General features: G+C 36.4%; 1 protein-coding gene across 2 annotated transcripts in view; it reads right to left on the bottom strand.

Annotated features, from left to right (window-relative positions):
- Nucleotides 1-5,588, bottom strand: part of ERC2 (ELKS/RAB6-interacting/CAST family member 2) — a 432,041-nt gene extending 426,453 nt beyond the window's left edge. For both annotated transcript variants that reach the window (XM_017732424.1, XM_017732423.1), the window contains exon 1: nt 2-5,588. The gene's annotated coding sequence lies outside the window, so the exon portion shown is untranslated. The remainder of the gene's footprint in view (nt 1) is intronic.
- Between the last annotated feature and the right edge of the window lie 8,527 nt (nt 5,589-14,115).

Genomic DNA, 14,115 nt, shown 5'->3' on the forward strand with positions numbered 1-14,115 from the left:
CCTTTAAGGGTGAAGAAACATGTATGCTCCTGTCAGTGCACTGGTATCAAGTATTCTTTTGGCAGATGTGAAAAAAAAAAGCAGAAGAAAACCATCATCTATGCTGAAGCAATACAGAAATGATGAGAAGCAGATTTAGAACTCCCAGAAAAAGCCAGGCAATAGAAAAAAATAGAAGTGTTGGTAAAATTCTTTTGTTAAATTATAAGCTAGATGAAGAAACAGCAATGCAAACCCTACATTTACCAACCACAGGCAAGGTAAGAGAAAAGCAATGGAAAACCTCACAAATACAGCTTATTTCCATTTTTCGCTCTTTCAGGATGTCAGACACCGATATACAAGTGAACTATTGACTCTAAACAAAAAGATTTCTCATGTTGGATAAAGCAGTATTTTGCCATGCAGTACTGAATTTATTCTGAAATCTTCAGGGCAATCAGAAAGCAAATATGTATAGCACAAGAGAGACAGGCAAACCATATGTTACAGCAGCAGCCACTGTGAAGGGAAGGATAAATGCATTAATCACTTGAGTACAGCTCAGTTTAAAAGATTTTTATAAACCATGAAAGATCAAACTACAATACAGAGCACGTTTTCTTGATCCCTGAGCAGCCTGTGCTGCTACTGCTGTATGAGAGCTGTATGTGACCGACCATCTTTAATATGAATTAAGAACCAGAGAGACCTTGGGATAAAACAGGAGGCAGAAGTAACAGCAGCAGTATTTTAAATAACATTTTTCTGCCTCTTATTTACACTTACTTAAATTTCTCTGCTCGTAATTTAAATGTACTTTCAATTTTCAAGTATATATTTTTATTTCCTGCATTAATTTTTTTTAATAGCTTGACCAGGCAGCCATGAAGAGGAGTACATTTGAAAATTAGTAGAAATACTTTGCAGCTACAGCAATTGGTCTAAGAAAACATATTACCTCTCTGCACAAACCTTATCTCACTGGAAATATCTTGTCTGCTTCTTTCATGCAGCTAATTGAATTCATGGTTTTGGTGTTAAGGTTCAGTTGCAATTTTAGGATCCTAAATGTTTCCATGGCCTGTGCTTGACAGACAGAAGGGTTAACTTAGAAATAAAAGGTAATCTAAGCAAAACTACTTTGTGGTTTTTAATGAGAAGAAAAGATTGCAACATAGGAGAAAAACTAGAGAAAACAAAATATTTTGGAAGTTGACAGTTATTTAATTTATAATAGTTTACAATTATATTAATTATTAATAGCACTGTTACTTCTGTGGTATCGTTACAGAGCAGAGATTATGGTGATTCACAATGTATTATAAGGAACACAAGTGAAGAAAGAAGATCAGGCTTACGAAGGATTTAGTTTGGTATAGCAGCAGGTTCTCAGGAGCCTAAGGTGAGTTCAGGTTGTGAGCGCATAAAGCCCCCGGATCTCCAAGACCTCTAATACTGCCTGTCGAGCACACCCATTACTGAACTTTCCTGTCATACCTGCTAACACAAAGGTTGGTAAGCAAGGAAAAACGCCTGGCAGAAATATTCTGGTTACACTGTTTCTTGCAGGGCTCCTACCTGCATTCAGTTTTCATGAGCTCTCAGGAAAGCAGACTAGGGTGCCCAAAGGCTCTGAATCTTGGTTTCAGGCCCTTCTCAGACACTGACTGCACTGTAACACAGGTTTTCTTTTTCTTGCCAGACTACTTTCTTTGCTTCTTAAGAAGCTGCAGGTTGTTGATTTTTTATAGTCCTCTTCTTCCTCCCAATTTGTTTGATAAACACAATACAGCAGCAAAGGCAGCTGTGGAACTGAAGGATGGTATTTGACAGGTAGCTCCTGGTGAGATGCAGCCAGCAGGGGTATAAAAGGCCAAAAGCACGCCTTTGAAAGAAGAGTCACGTTCTTAAATATTGAGACGTGATTCTGTTAAGATAATACTTGCAATCAGCACCCAGCATGTGCTGCAGCCACGTTCTGGAAGACAAAATTGGCTGCCTCAGAGAGTTCAGCATAAAGCAGACGGTTGGGGTACTGCAGTTCTCCTACACTAAGTTATTAAAAGACAAATTCTGTATGCTACTGAAGCTGAAACTGAGGTGTTCCAAAATCATGCAGTTCTGATATAGAACAGAAAATATTCAAGATCTGCATATTGCCATTTGAAATTGGTCACCAAACCTACCCATATAATCAGTGTGGATCTTAGAGATGCTTTTGGCAGATCAGCTTGGAATGTAGAACGTTTTCAGAAGTGTAGAAATGACTAAGACACATCTAAGTAGAGGAAAATAAACTTAGGAAGACATGAATAAGAGAGGTGGGGGAAAGATCAGAAGAAAGTACTGCAATCATTAGAACTTTTATTTGTAGAAGAAAAAAATCTCCATGTTGCAATGGAGTGGTTATGGACATGGTACTAGAAGAACAAGTGAAAGCTGCCCAGTTACTGGTGAAGTACTTTTTATTAGCCCAGGTCCAGCAATGGTCAGCACTTCAAGTAGAGTGATGATGATGCCTATACCAATCACCTCTGGTAGTCAGGTTTTGATGGAATTTAGGATACAGCATTACCCCTGAGACTGCTATTTTCTTCTTATAGTAGAACTATTCTAGGACTATTCTAGCACTATCAGTGCTATTTTTTGTTGCAGAAACATAAACTGAAGTTTCATTCATTTGAAATACTGAATCTCTATACATTTTATCCCCCCTTTTCATAAGACATGGTCTTTTCATGGTCTGATTTTGAAGGGAAGCTTTCCAAAAAAACGTAAATTGTCTGAAACATTATATTCATTTTTATATGCTGCTCCCTCTGCTGCTCTCCTGATACAATCATATTTTATAGGAACACAGTAAGAATACTTCGGAGCTATTTTTATATTTCCCAGGTTATTTATTTGCAGTTTGAACTTGTTTGTTAGCCATAATTTGAGTAAGCATATATCTAAATTATTGTTTATATTAAGCACATATCTCTCTAGGAAAAAAGGGAACAATTCTTATTTTTAAAGTGCTGACATACAGTTAACTGGATAAATTTACAGTAGATAAAATAGCATTTTTAAATCTAAAATAAATGCTTGTATAATTTTAGTTAAAAAGTCAGTTTGTGTCAAATTAAAGACTCATCAAAGACTACAGAGCATCTATATGTTAGATACAATAACAGACATTTGCCTTTGTCATCGGAAGAAAAAAAAATCTATTGATAAGCCTAAGTTATATTTTAGGAAGTATTACCATTCTGGTCACTCAGTTGATTCCAGACATCCTTTGGACGATCTGTTGTTATTCAGAAGTGGTGTGTCCTAAGGACAGTAGAGTGCAACTGTGCTTCTTCTTAGTTATTTCGTGATAAGCATTAGAATTTAGCAACTCCAAGAATTAAAATGGCCTCTTGCAACAGGGGCCCTCCTGCCAAGGGACGACATCCATGGGTCCGCAGCTTCTGTCACATGCAGCCTATTGGTTGTTTAGTTGGTAAATACAAACACTGCATAAATCAGGAACATTTTCAATCTAAACAGGGATAAAGTATGACAGATGGGTGTAGAACACAGATGGAAGGAGGGAATAGAAAGTCTTCATTGCCATATCATACTTATTAGGAAGACAAAAATAGCTGTGTTTCTGAAGCACCTATAGAATGTATTTTGAGCTTGGAACTCTCATAAATCAGTTCCTCATAAATTGCTCAGCAGCTTCAGTCCTTTAGGCAGTCAGCACTCACACTGCCCCTATTTTTCTCCCTTTTTTTTTAATTTAGCACCCATGACAAAAAGTTCTAATTGTCACAGACATCATCTTTTCATTCACCAAACCAAGAGTTAAATGTGTAAGCATTTTATGATCTCCATGACACTTCAAGTGGCCTTAAAAATTAGTTTAATCCCATGGTGGTGTTATTTGGCTTATTCAAACTTCACAGGTATACAAAGGTCATTCAGAAAGTTCTCAAGTGTTCTATGTTGTTGATTTCCTTAGCACGAGAGAAGAAAACACAGTCATTCCTTTTTCATAGGGACGAGGTGGAAGTAAAAAAAGACACACAGGCAGAAGGTCCCTTCTATCTATTATCTCTCTCTCTAGATATGTATATAGAAAGGGAGAGATCATTCAGACAACCACACCTTCTATACTGCAGCTATCAGGGGTGAAGTGTATACAGCAAGGCCTGGGTAAGGAATCCCTTTCAGAGAAGCTTTTATGCAAAGCTTCAGTCCTTCAATTTGCCAATTATTTAAATCACTTATGAAGTATTATATATCATACACATGAAGAACCATGTAGCCTTTCTAATACTATTATTTTCAGTATTTTGCTTCTCCCAGAGACTGAAGAAAAGGATTAATTTACCTTGAAAAAACTTAAACTACAATTTTTCAAAAGTCGCATTGCATAACACCACGTAGCCATAGAGATGAGATGAAACTGCATTTTTCTGTGTTACTGGAAACAAGAGCAGTGTACATGCTATGAAAGGAAGATGCCACTTAGAGCTTAATCTAACATATTTGAAGAAAAACCTTATCAAAGTGTTTATTAATACTGGTCTTTTTGCAAATGGAAAAGTGAAGCAGGGAGGAAAGAGGTTACACCCTAATTATCCAGGAATAGCAATCAATGTGTTTGAGCTCCTGGCCATAGGGCAATTTCACAGGCTATCTTTGGAAATTCCATTTGGGCATTTCTGGCAGAATAGTAGTAGCACACAGTCTATCTAGCTCTGTAATTTAACTCCCAAAATATAAGTCAAAAAGCACTCACAAACATACAATTGGATAAGAATAATCATCCAAAATTTCAGGGAAAATATTTGTAATCACTATTAGAAACATAAATGGTCATTACTGTGTCAGTGTGCAGCCTCTATACTTGCAGCTTTCCAGATAAAGCTTCCTTTTCTGAAACGTTCATTGGCCTGGCAATAATCCTTTTAAACCCCAGTTATTTTCAACTTAGTGTACATAAAAGTGACAGAATTCAGCTCATTCTTATGATTATGATCCAATAATGTACACTTCTGAATCACCCATGTTGTGAAAGCATACTCAATTAAAAAACCTAAGTATGACACAACACTACAGAACTCCCTTTGAGAAACTGGTAACTTTTTATAACCTGTGAAGATTTGTGCAAGTATGAAGCAATTACTTGTAGATACTGAAATAATGGCTGGCAGATTTCATTTGCTCCAGAATGTAATACAGCAGCACTATCAGATGTGCACTTGCATTACAGCAGGACAGAAAAGCCCCTGCAGAAGGAACTCCAGCCTGACCTGAGCTCCAGTGAGCAACGTTCCATGTCATGCTTGTCATCACCACGTTCAGGCCCATCCTGCACTAGTCAGATAAGTGTTTTTTTCTTTGAAGCACAGAACATTTTTGAAAGCCATGGCACAACAGTTTTATCTCCTTTTCTTAATAAATCTACTTTGCCCAATCAAAAATAATATCCTGGATTACTGGTGTCCCAATCTGTTTCTATTCAAGCTTATCTAAATCAACAGTGTGAAGCTTTCAGAACAAACAGAAAAGAAATACAGTAAATACTTATATTTTTGGGTAAGTATGCTTATAAGAACTCCATATATATATATATATATATTTAATATATGTATGTGTGTATACACACACCCCCACATATATAAAGCATTCATTGTAAAAACAAAACAGTTGGCAAAGCTTACTCATGAAGTGGGACTGAATCATAAACCGTTCAAGAGATCCAGGCTGATTTCCCAATTTTCTGCAAAACAATTATTGCCAGATATAATTAACATTCTCTTCAAAGATGATAAGGACTACAACTAAATTAATTTACATGCTCAGAAATTCTAAAGCACTAATGAAAATGATAATACTCAGCAAGTAGCATTTGTTGAGATTCATTAAAATTATTTTGAAATATATCCAAGTTCAAGCCCAACTTGGTTTAAGAAGCAAGTTACAGTTAAAGAGTTTTGCTTAGAAAACCTGACAAAATGGGACACTCATACAAAAGATGATGGAAAGCATCACATTAGCATAGGTCATTGTTTTCTTTTTTGTTAAATCTCCATTATGCTGCATTTTCTGTTTCAGTTATACCCAAGGTTTGGACACGTTAAAAATAAGGCATAAGCATAAAAGCAAAATATTTCCAATTCTAAAAGTCTTTTTTATTGTTAAATTTAACAGGGGACAATTCTGTGTAGTTGATGTTTTTTAACCAAATCAATTTCTGCGATTACTTCTTCTACTCAGAGCTGAATCTGCAATTACTGCTTTGGTTATCTTTTTTATGCATGATTTAGCCAGTCAAAGATCTACAAAGTACTGCACAAAATATGAAAGAAATCCAAGGAATTTCTGGAAATGGAACTGTTAGGACACAGTTTATAAACCCACAGAAATCAATGAAGTTTCACCTATTGCCAACTGTAACTACAACTGTCAAATTCTGAAGGAGAGAGGGCAAAACTATAATAAAACTTTCCATTTGGGATCACTTATGATACTGTACTAATTGAGTTCACCATCACCTATAACCTGTAATTGTTAACAGTATCTTTGGAAAATGCATATAAAATTCTGCTTTCCCAGCAAGAATTTGTCATACAGTTACTGGGACTACCAAAATGGCAAGGAAAAGGGAAATTTATTTTTTATTATTATTTTTACATTTAGGTAAAGTACTCTAGAACAACCATAAAGAAATAAATGATTGACCAAACAAAAATACCCCATGGAACCAAACAGAAAATTGTGCTAACTATAAATGTAACTTTTTCCTTCATATTCTTCTTACTCCAGATAATGCAGAAGGCGATGTTTGCAACAATTTATCCCTCCTTCCTGCAAACATAAGTATGAATCCAATTAAATATACAGTTCAAACATGAAGGGAATGTGCTGAAATTTTGGGAAGAAACCAATACTCATAAAAGGAAAGACTAGAAATATGGAAATGCCTATGAAAATGACAGTTTACAATGTAAAAAGAAAAGGAGAGATGAGGAAATTTGGTAGAAAATCCTACTATTTATCCTTCAGCATAAATACCTTCATATTCAGTCTGCCGAAACTCAAGATTTTTGCTAATCAGAGTAGCAAAAATACAAAAGCATCTGAAAATGGCTCTAGAGATGTCTGCTTGCTCATTTTTGCCTGTGGCCCACAGATGTGCTTCCCTACCCTTATCAGATAAATATGCTTTGATGTAGATTGGTCATCTCAACAAAACTTCTAAATACATAAAATAATCCCATATTCCCTAAACATCACAATAGTATATTATTTTTTTCCTAAGTCCATGTTACACTAAAGTGTAACATTTGTACTGACTATTTTAACATGTGCAGCACTTGTATAGTTGCCCCCAATCAGAAATAATTTGAAAAAGTATGCAAAACATTCAGTTTTGAAGAAAAAATAATTTTTGTACATGCTGTCAGGGTTCCATTTGTTTTCTGCACGAAAATAAACCCCTTCATACCTGCCCTCACTTCCCAAGTTGAGGGAGCTGTGCAACTCAGTGCTGAGTCCACTCTAAAATTCCTGAAAAATCTGGCCTTAAAAATTGAACCAAGAAGCTCCAGGAGCTCAGAACATACCTTTTACTTTTCAGATAGGATCCATTATGAGAACACATGGTTTTACTTTCCCTCAGGAGTTCCTCTGAACAGTCCCTTTGCCCAAGTTCTAGCAATCAGAATGGTTCAGACTGAATAAGTTAAATCTTATCCCAAGACAAACAATATAACAGAAAGTAATGGAAATATAATTACTAGCATTCATTTGCCAAAGCTATCATTTTCTTTTTTATTTCTGCAGCTGGTTTAACTTTGATTGTTTCAGTGCTTTCTCCAAGGATATCCTCTGCATAATGATTTGTCCAAGCTCTGATGAACATTTCTTATTTAATGGATATAGTTGTTTTTATCTTATGAGTTTTTAATTTACGGCCATTTTCTTCTTAAGGTAAGTTGCACTTTTAAAGTGTATGTATACAGAAGCAGAATAAAGAAGGAAGATATCTGCATAATCAAGTGCTTGCTCAGAAAAATTCAATGGCTTGACCCATTTTTTGTATGCAGAGGACATAACTTTCTCCCTCTCTTCTCCACTCCTTTGGTCTCTTTAAGATAACATTTTAAATTTTTAAACTATAATATAGTTTTACTTCATTAGTTTTTGATTTACTACAGTTTTTCCAGGTTTTATGAAACTCATTAGTATTTGATAATAATTACAAACAATCATTACTAGTTTAATTATTTGGTTATTTTCTGCTGTTCTTGCTAAGGTTTTTGTTGTTTTTCACTTAGTTTTCATTGGGGTGTGTTCCAATCCATAGTGATTGAATTCTTGTGAGGACAGTTTCTTCAGTCTTCATACTGGACATTTATGTTATACCTGCTGTGAGATATTAATTTTATAAAATTAAATGCTTCTGCTATGCAGTAAAATCTCGTCAGTTCACACGGGCCAGTTACTATGCAGGAAGCTGAAGAACTCACCAGTGCCAATTTGATGTCTCTATCCAGAAGAAGTCTCCTTCAAGAAAAGTAGTAGAAAATTTGACAGCCTATTGGAATTTTATGAAGGGGAAAAATGGGAGACCAAAAAAAAATCAGGCTTATTAACCTGGAGCAAAAACTCTGAGCTGTCAAAGGCTAATCCTGAGATGCTTGCCATGTCTTAATTAAACACAACGTGGGCTGATAAAATGCAGAGAACCGACCTAAACTCCCTCCTGTACAGTGAATTTCTGCCTAGACATCAAAGACTATTTTGAATTCTCTGCAGCTTGCAAATTGTACTGAGCAGTTGTCAGATTTCTGCATAATGCATTTCAGTCAAGGCTGCAGAAGAGACTCATTTGTAAGTATTTTGCAGATGCTTTCCTGACAAAAATGAAATGTAAAGTGGTAATCCTTGCTTTTATAGTGTTTAATTATAAACTATATCAAAATATATTTTTCGGGAAAAAAAGAGATTTACCATCGTTCCAAAAGAACACTGATACATCCCCACTTAATAAGCTGATCATTTGTAATTTAATTTTTTTTAAAAATCCAAAGTTGACACTACATATTAGCATTACATAAATAGCATTCTGATCTCATTACCAGGAAATACTGCTATTTTGATGCAAAATTTATTCTTTCCCAACATTTGTTGAGAAATGTATTTGTAAGGCATATGACAACTTCATGTTTTGACAGTCACTCTGTATTACAGTAAAGGACCATAAGGTTTTGTTTCTTTGCTGGTAAGAATGTAGAAAGAAAACTTGGTAAAAATCTGCAGCCCCTCAGGTTCTTAACTTAGACCACAATCCATTCTTTTCTTGATTACCTTTTGCCTTACCATGCAGTAAGTTCTACACTTTGTACCACTTCTATTGTAACTCTACATAGAAATCCTTTTTAGTCACATAAATGTTGAAATAATTTTTGTGACGGATTTGAGTTGGGGTTTTTTTTGTTAAGATTTTCATGTGAAGAAACAGGACAGGAATTAACTGTGAGGAGAACTATGGCTATGTGCAATTTGAAAGTGCTGTGCACAAACAGATACACAGTAACTACACCTGTCCTTCTGAAGCAGGCTCAATTTAAAACGTGGGTAGCCTTTTTTGGAAAGGATCCCGTTATGTAATCTCAGAATAATTCCTACAAACGATGGTGAGTGCAAAGGTTACCATTCGTAGGTGTGCATGAGATACCCAAATACACAAAATACTTCACAAATACTTATGGCAAATGCTATGAAGCCCAAGCAGCCAATTGAAGGGTTTATCTCAAGAGGAAATTAAGATTTATTGTTCTGATGCAGTGCAGCTCCACTGGAGCAACAGCTATTTTTGCCACATTTTGATCTGACTGCAGCCCAATCAAACCCATGGACTTGAAGGTTATGAAAGGAGAAGACTGCTGCAAGTTTCAGTTTACATAAATTTGGGTTGTGTACTCCTGAGTTTCTCTTCCTAGTTTAATGTTGTTCAGTAACACATATGCAGCAAGAATATATTTTCTTTAAATTCTTTATGTGCTTCTTGGTGGTCTAAACTGTGCATATTTCAGAATATAAAAGTATTAATCCTCCACAGAACAGGTTATGCAAACACAATGCCCCTGTTCATAATCTCAAGAATAACTATCATTTAAATCCATCTCTATGAAGGGAGGAAATGTGCAAAACCCCACACTGAGAACAAAAGTATGGTATAGATGGCCTGCACATTTCTTGGCCACAAAGGCAGGTTTCAGAAACTGAATTCCTCTGTTACAGAGGAATATATCTTAGAAATATTCCAGTGTTTAAAAACTTCTCAGTTTGTAGTAATCTATGATATCAGATATAAAGTCTAATTTATGGACATCACGTAAGCCCCCGTTTGGAATTATAGTTTAGAATCAGAACATGCAGTCCTGCATCAACTGGAGTATCAAATAGCAAATTATTTTCTTTAAAGATTTTTATTTTATTTTAACACTCAGTTTATTTGGCACACAGATCACACGTTCATTCCATTAATCATCAAGTGTGTGCTGGCTAAAGATTAACACCATCTCATGCTGGCATTTGATTGCATTCAGTTGATAGTTACTCTTCATTTTGTTGCTTTTGCAGGAAGCAATCACAGAAACAAGTCTAAAGACTTCCATTTGCATTACCTAAAATGTATTGGAAGCAAGGCCAAAACTGTTTAGGCTTCCCATTTAACTCCAGAAGCCCTGAAAGCTACCCAAGAATTTGAAACCTTAAGGACATTCCTGATTTACTTTACTGCAATGCCTGGGTGTGCCAGAGAAACTACATGCTTGTATTAAGAGGAAGAATAATGATTTCTGCCCATCACTGTAGGGTATAAGGATACACTTTCTATGCAAGTCACATTATTCTGAAAAGGTTTGGGAATCCCTTCCTCCAAAAGTTAAAAAACAGAAATTAATGGACTCAAACCACACTAGCAGTATATTCAACTATTTAAAAAACACTTGCCCATGCAGCAACAATGCCAAATACAAATCTGGCTACATTCCATATACAAGCCCCAAAGAAATGTATTCTTGTGGGACCCTCTCAGCTCCATTTGTATTGTAAATACATTTGCAAACTGAATTCCAGGCCAGACCCCCATTGTTCCAGCTTCCACAAGGCATCACTAAGAGTGGTGAATTTAATCATTGTGCCAATCCATTTATTCACCTAGAAAACAAACACAACCATTCTGAGTGGAGTTCTCATGAGTGTGTGATTGAAAAATCAATGTGACTTGTTCTTGTAAGTCAATTAAGACCAGATATTAATGGTATTTATGTGTCTGAGATCAAGGCAGACACCTGATGGGGCTTTCATAACACCTACCTCCCACTGAAATCTCATCCTCTTACCTTGCTTATATGGGCTATTAAAAAGTTTAATGAATGAGTGATTGAAGTGCTTGTATAGTGTTTCATGATCCTTAGGAGAGATGCATGTAGCCTGAAAGCATTTTTATTTAGTCCTCTAGAATGATAAATCAAGGACTTAGGAATGCTGATGATTATCAGGAAATGAAATAGAGCCTGGTAATGCTTTTCCTGCAAGCACTGCAACAGTCCTTGCATTTTAGAAACAAGTATTACCTCCTCTATTCTCCTTTCTAAAGGCATAAGCACTGTAAATAACATTTTTGGACAAGCAGTAAAGGAAACAATCTTTACATTTCTTTAGATATTTCATTTCAACTCCTATGCTGTCCATTATGTTGGGTTCTGATATATCCACATGAAATTCTGCAAAGAATCAGTAAATGAAACTATTAAAGGTAATTATAATATGGAAGCATGACAAGTTAGAATATAGTCCATGCAATCAGACTTACTGTTATGAATAGATACATTATCCACAGTTTGGAATGTGTAACTAAAGCATCCAGTCCAAAATAACAAAATGCCTAATGATAATATGTAGATTCTGCAGCCACATACTACAAAAATATATGTCAGTTGGAGGCAATTAATTTCATGTCTTGCGAAAAGATACAGGCAAGATAAAAACCACAGCTTAAGGCTGGAGTTTTACTACCTGATGCAACCTATGATAAAAGCCTTTAAATAAAATAGTTGTCTTAAAGCTGAAAGGTTCCAGTGATTTAAAATAGTAACAAATACTGAAGGGTGAAAAAAATGAAGTATTTTTTTAAATGTGTATCAGAACAGGATTTATCTTCAAGGACTCCTTTGTTGGTTTTCAAAAAAACATTTTAAATTACAGCATGTAGGTAAGATTTCCATGCCCATTTAAGCAAATGTGTCAGTTGGCTGCCTTAAAATTTGTACTATCTGCATTAGTGCACAATGTCCCCCCAGTGCCAGACAGGTAACTGACCTGCTGAGGGACAGAGTAATTCTCCTTTCCATCTTTGATAAATAAATATTTTGATACAGTCCTGCTCCAATATGTAAACATTCCATAGGGACTCCTTGTGAAACTGCAGCTCTGTTAAGAGACTTTGGATATTTTTAGAATTCTGCCTCTTAACACAGGAATGACATTTCCAAGGCAGTTTGAAAGCAAAAAAGAAGCTATCTGTCCTTCATGATAATATAAAGCCAAGTGTAGATTAATGGAATCAATAATTTTTTTACCATGTAGGAAGTCCTTTTACACAAGTTACAATCTGCTTATTTGGCCAAATAATTCTACTTTGTGTAGTATTTTATCAAATGCTTGAAAGACTTGCCAGTTTTGAAAGATCCAGTTCCATATATGTAGGACAAGTTTTGTAGATAGTCTTGATAGTTCTTTGTCCACAAAGAACACAACAATACTGATTTTTCCCCAAGTTCTGAAACCACCAATCAATTCCTATCAGCTTTTTGAAAGAACATATCACTTGCCTAGCAAAGCACTGATAACTTACAAAATATTAAAATAAAAAGAAATCTAAATTGACTATGAAACGTGTTTTATAGTTGTTATGATTTTCTCTATGACAAAGTTTTGAAAAGATGCTTGAAATTATATTGCCACCTGCTGTTTCTAACAAAAAGCAGGAGCCAGGTCTGGTTGGCTATATTACTTAAAATTCTGCAAGTATAATGGAAATCCATTCATTTAAGTAATGCTTTGTGAAGCAGGGGATTGGAATCTCACTGCTCTTATCACCCATCTTGTATGTTCTGTGCTTCACTGGACTTCATATACAGTGCACTACTGAGAAAAACTCCAGGCTTTCTCCTATTTTCCTCCCTTGTTCTAGTCCCTAAATGAAAGTTTCAAAGACTTTTTAGCTGTTGTATAGATAAGTACCAAACAATAAGCTGCAAAGCAGTATTTCGGGAAAAAAAGTCATAATTTTGTCTGATGAGTGATAATTTCATAGAAATACAAGCAAAGCAGTTTAGAGATTTTTGTGCACACTATAATCTCCACCTCACCGTCTATTTCTCTATTATTGCTCAGTTTCCTGTGCAAACTCACAAGGGCAACACTTCTCTTGCTGTCAGCTGGAGAACACACCAGAGGATCTGCCCCTTCATCTACGGTACCTTTGGCCAGACAAAATTAACCACATCCAGAAGCAACACTATTCCAGACAGATCTTGAGGTCTTAACCTCCTTTGAAATAATGCAATTCAGTAGCCATTTGGTCTTAAACATACGCCTAAATGCCATCCTGAACAGTAAAATAACAGGCTCTGAAGCATTTTATTGAATCTGACTGTATTCCTTAACACAACCAAATCCTCCTTTGCAAAACGTAGATTCATTTAACTTGCAGGTTTACGGGTCCCATTATTCCAGAAGCTGTACCCACACAACAGCAGTGCTCAATCTACAGCTCCTAAAACGCTTCTGGAGCATCACAAGCAGCCCAGGAACACGCACCAGCACCTGGAGCGCGGTCTGGCAAACCAAGCCAGGGGCGATGGCCAAGGGCCAGATCGCCCAATTCAGCAGCAGCGTGCTGCAGAAACCACTCCGGCAGCGCAGCACGGCGGGGCCCGCAGAGCCCCGGCCGGGACACGGCAGCCAGGAGGGACGGGACGAGTCCTCCCGGGGCACGGCTCCCGCTGGGACCTCCCCGCCCTCCGCCCCCGGCCAGCCCCGGCCCCGGGCAGTGGCTCGGTTCTTCCCGCAGTGCCG

This window comes from Corvus brachyrhynchos, unplaced genomic scaffold, assembly GCF_000691975.1.
Source record: "Corvus brachyrhynchos isolate BGI_N302 unplaced genomic scaffold, ASM69197v1 scaffold4, whole genome shotgun sequence".
NCBI classification, from domain to species: domain Eukaryota; kingdom Metazoa; phylum Chordata; class Aves; order Passeriformes; family Corvidae; genus Corvus; species Corvus brachyrhynchos.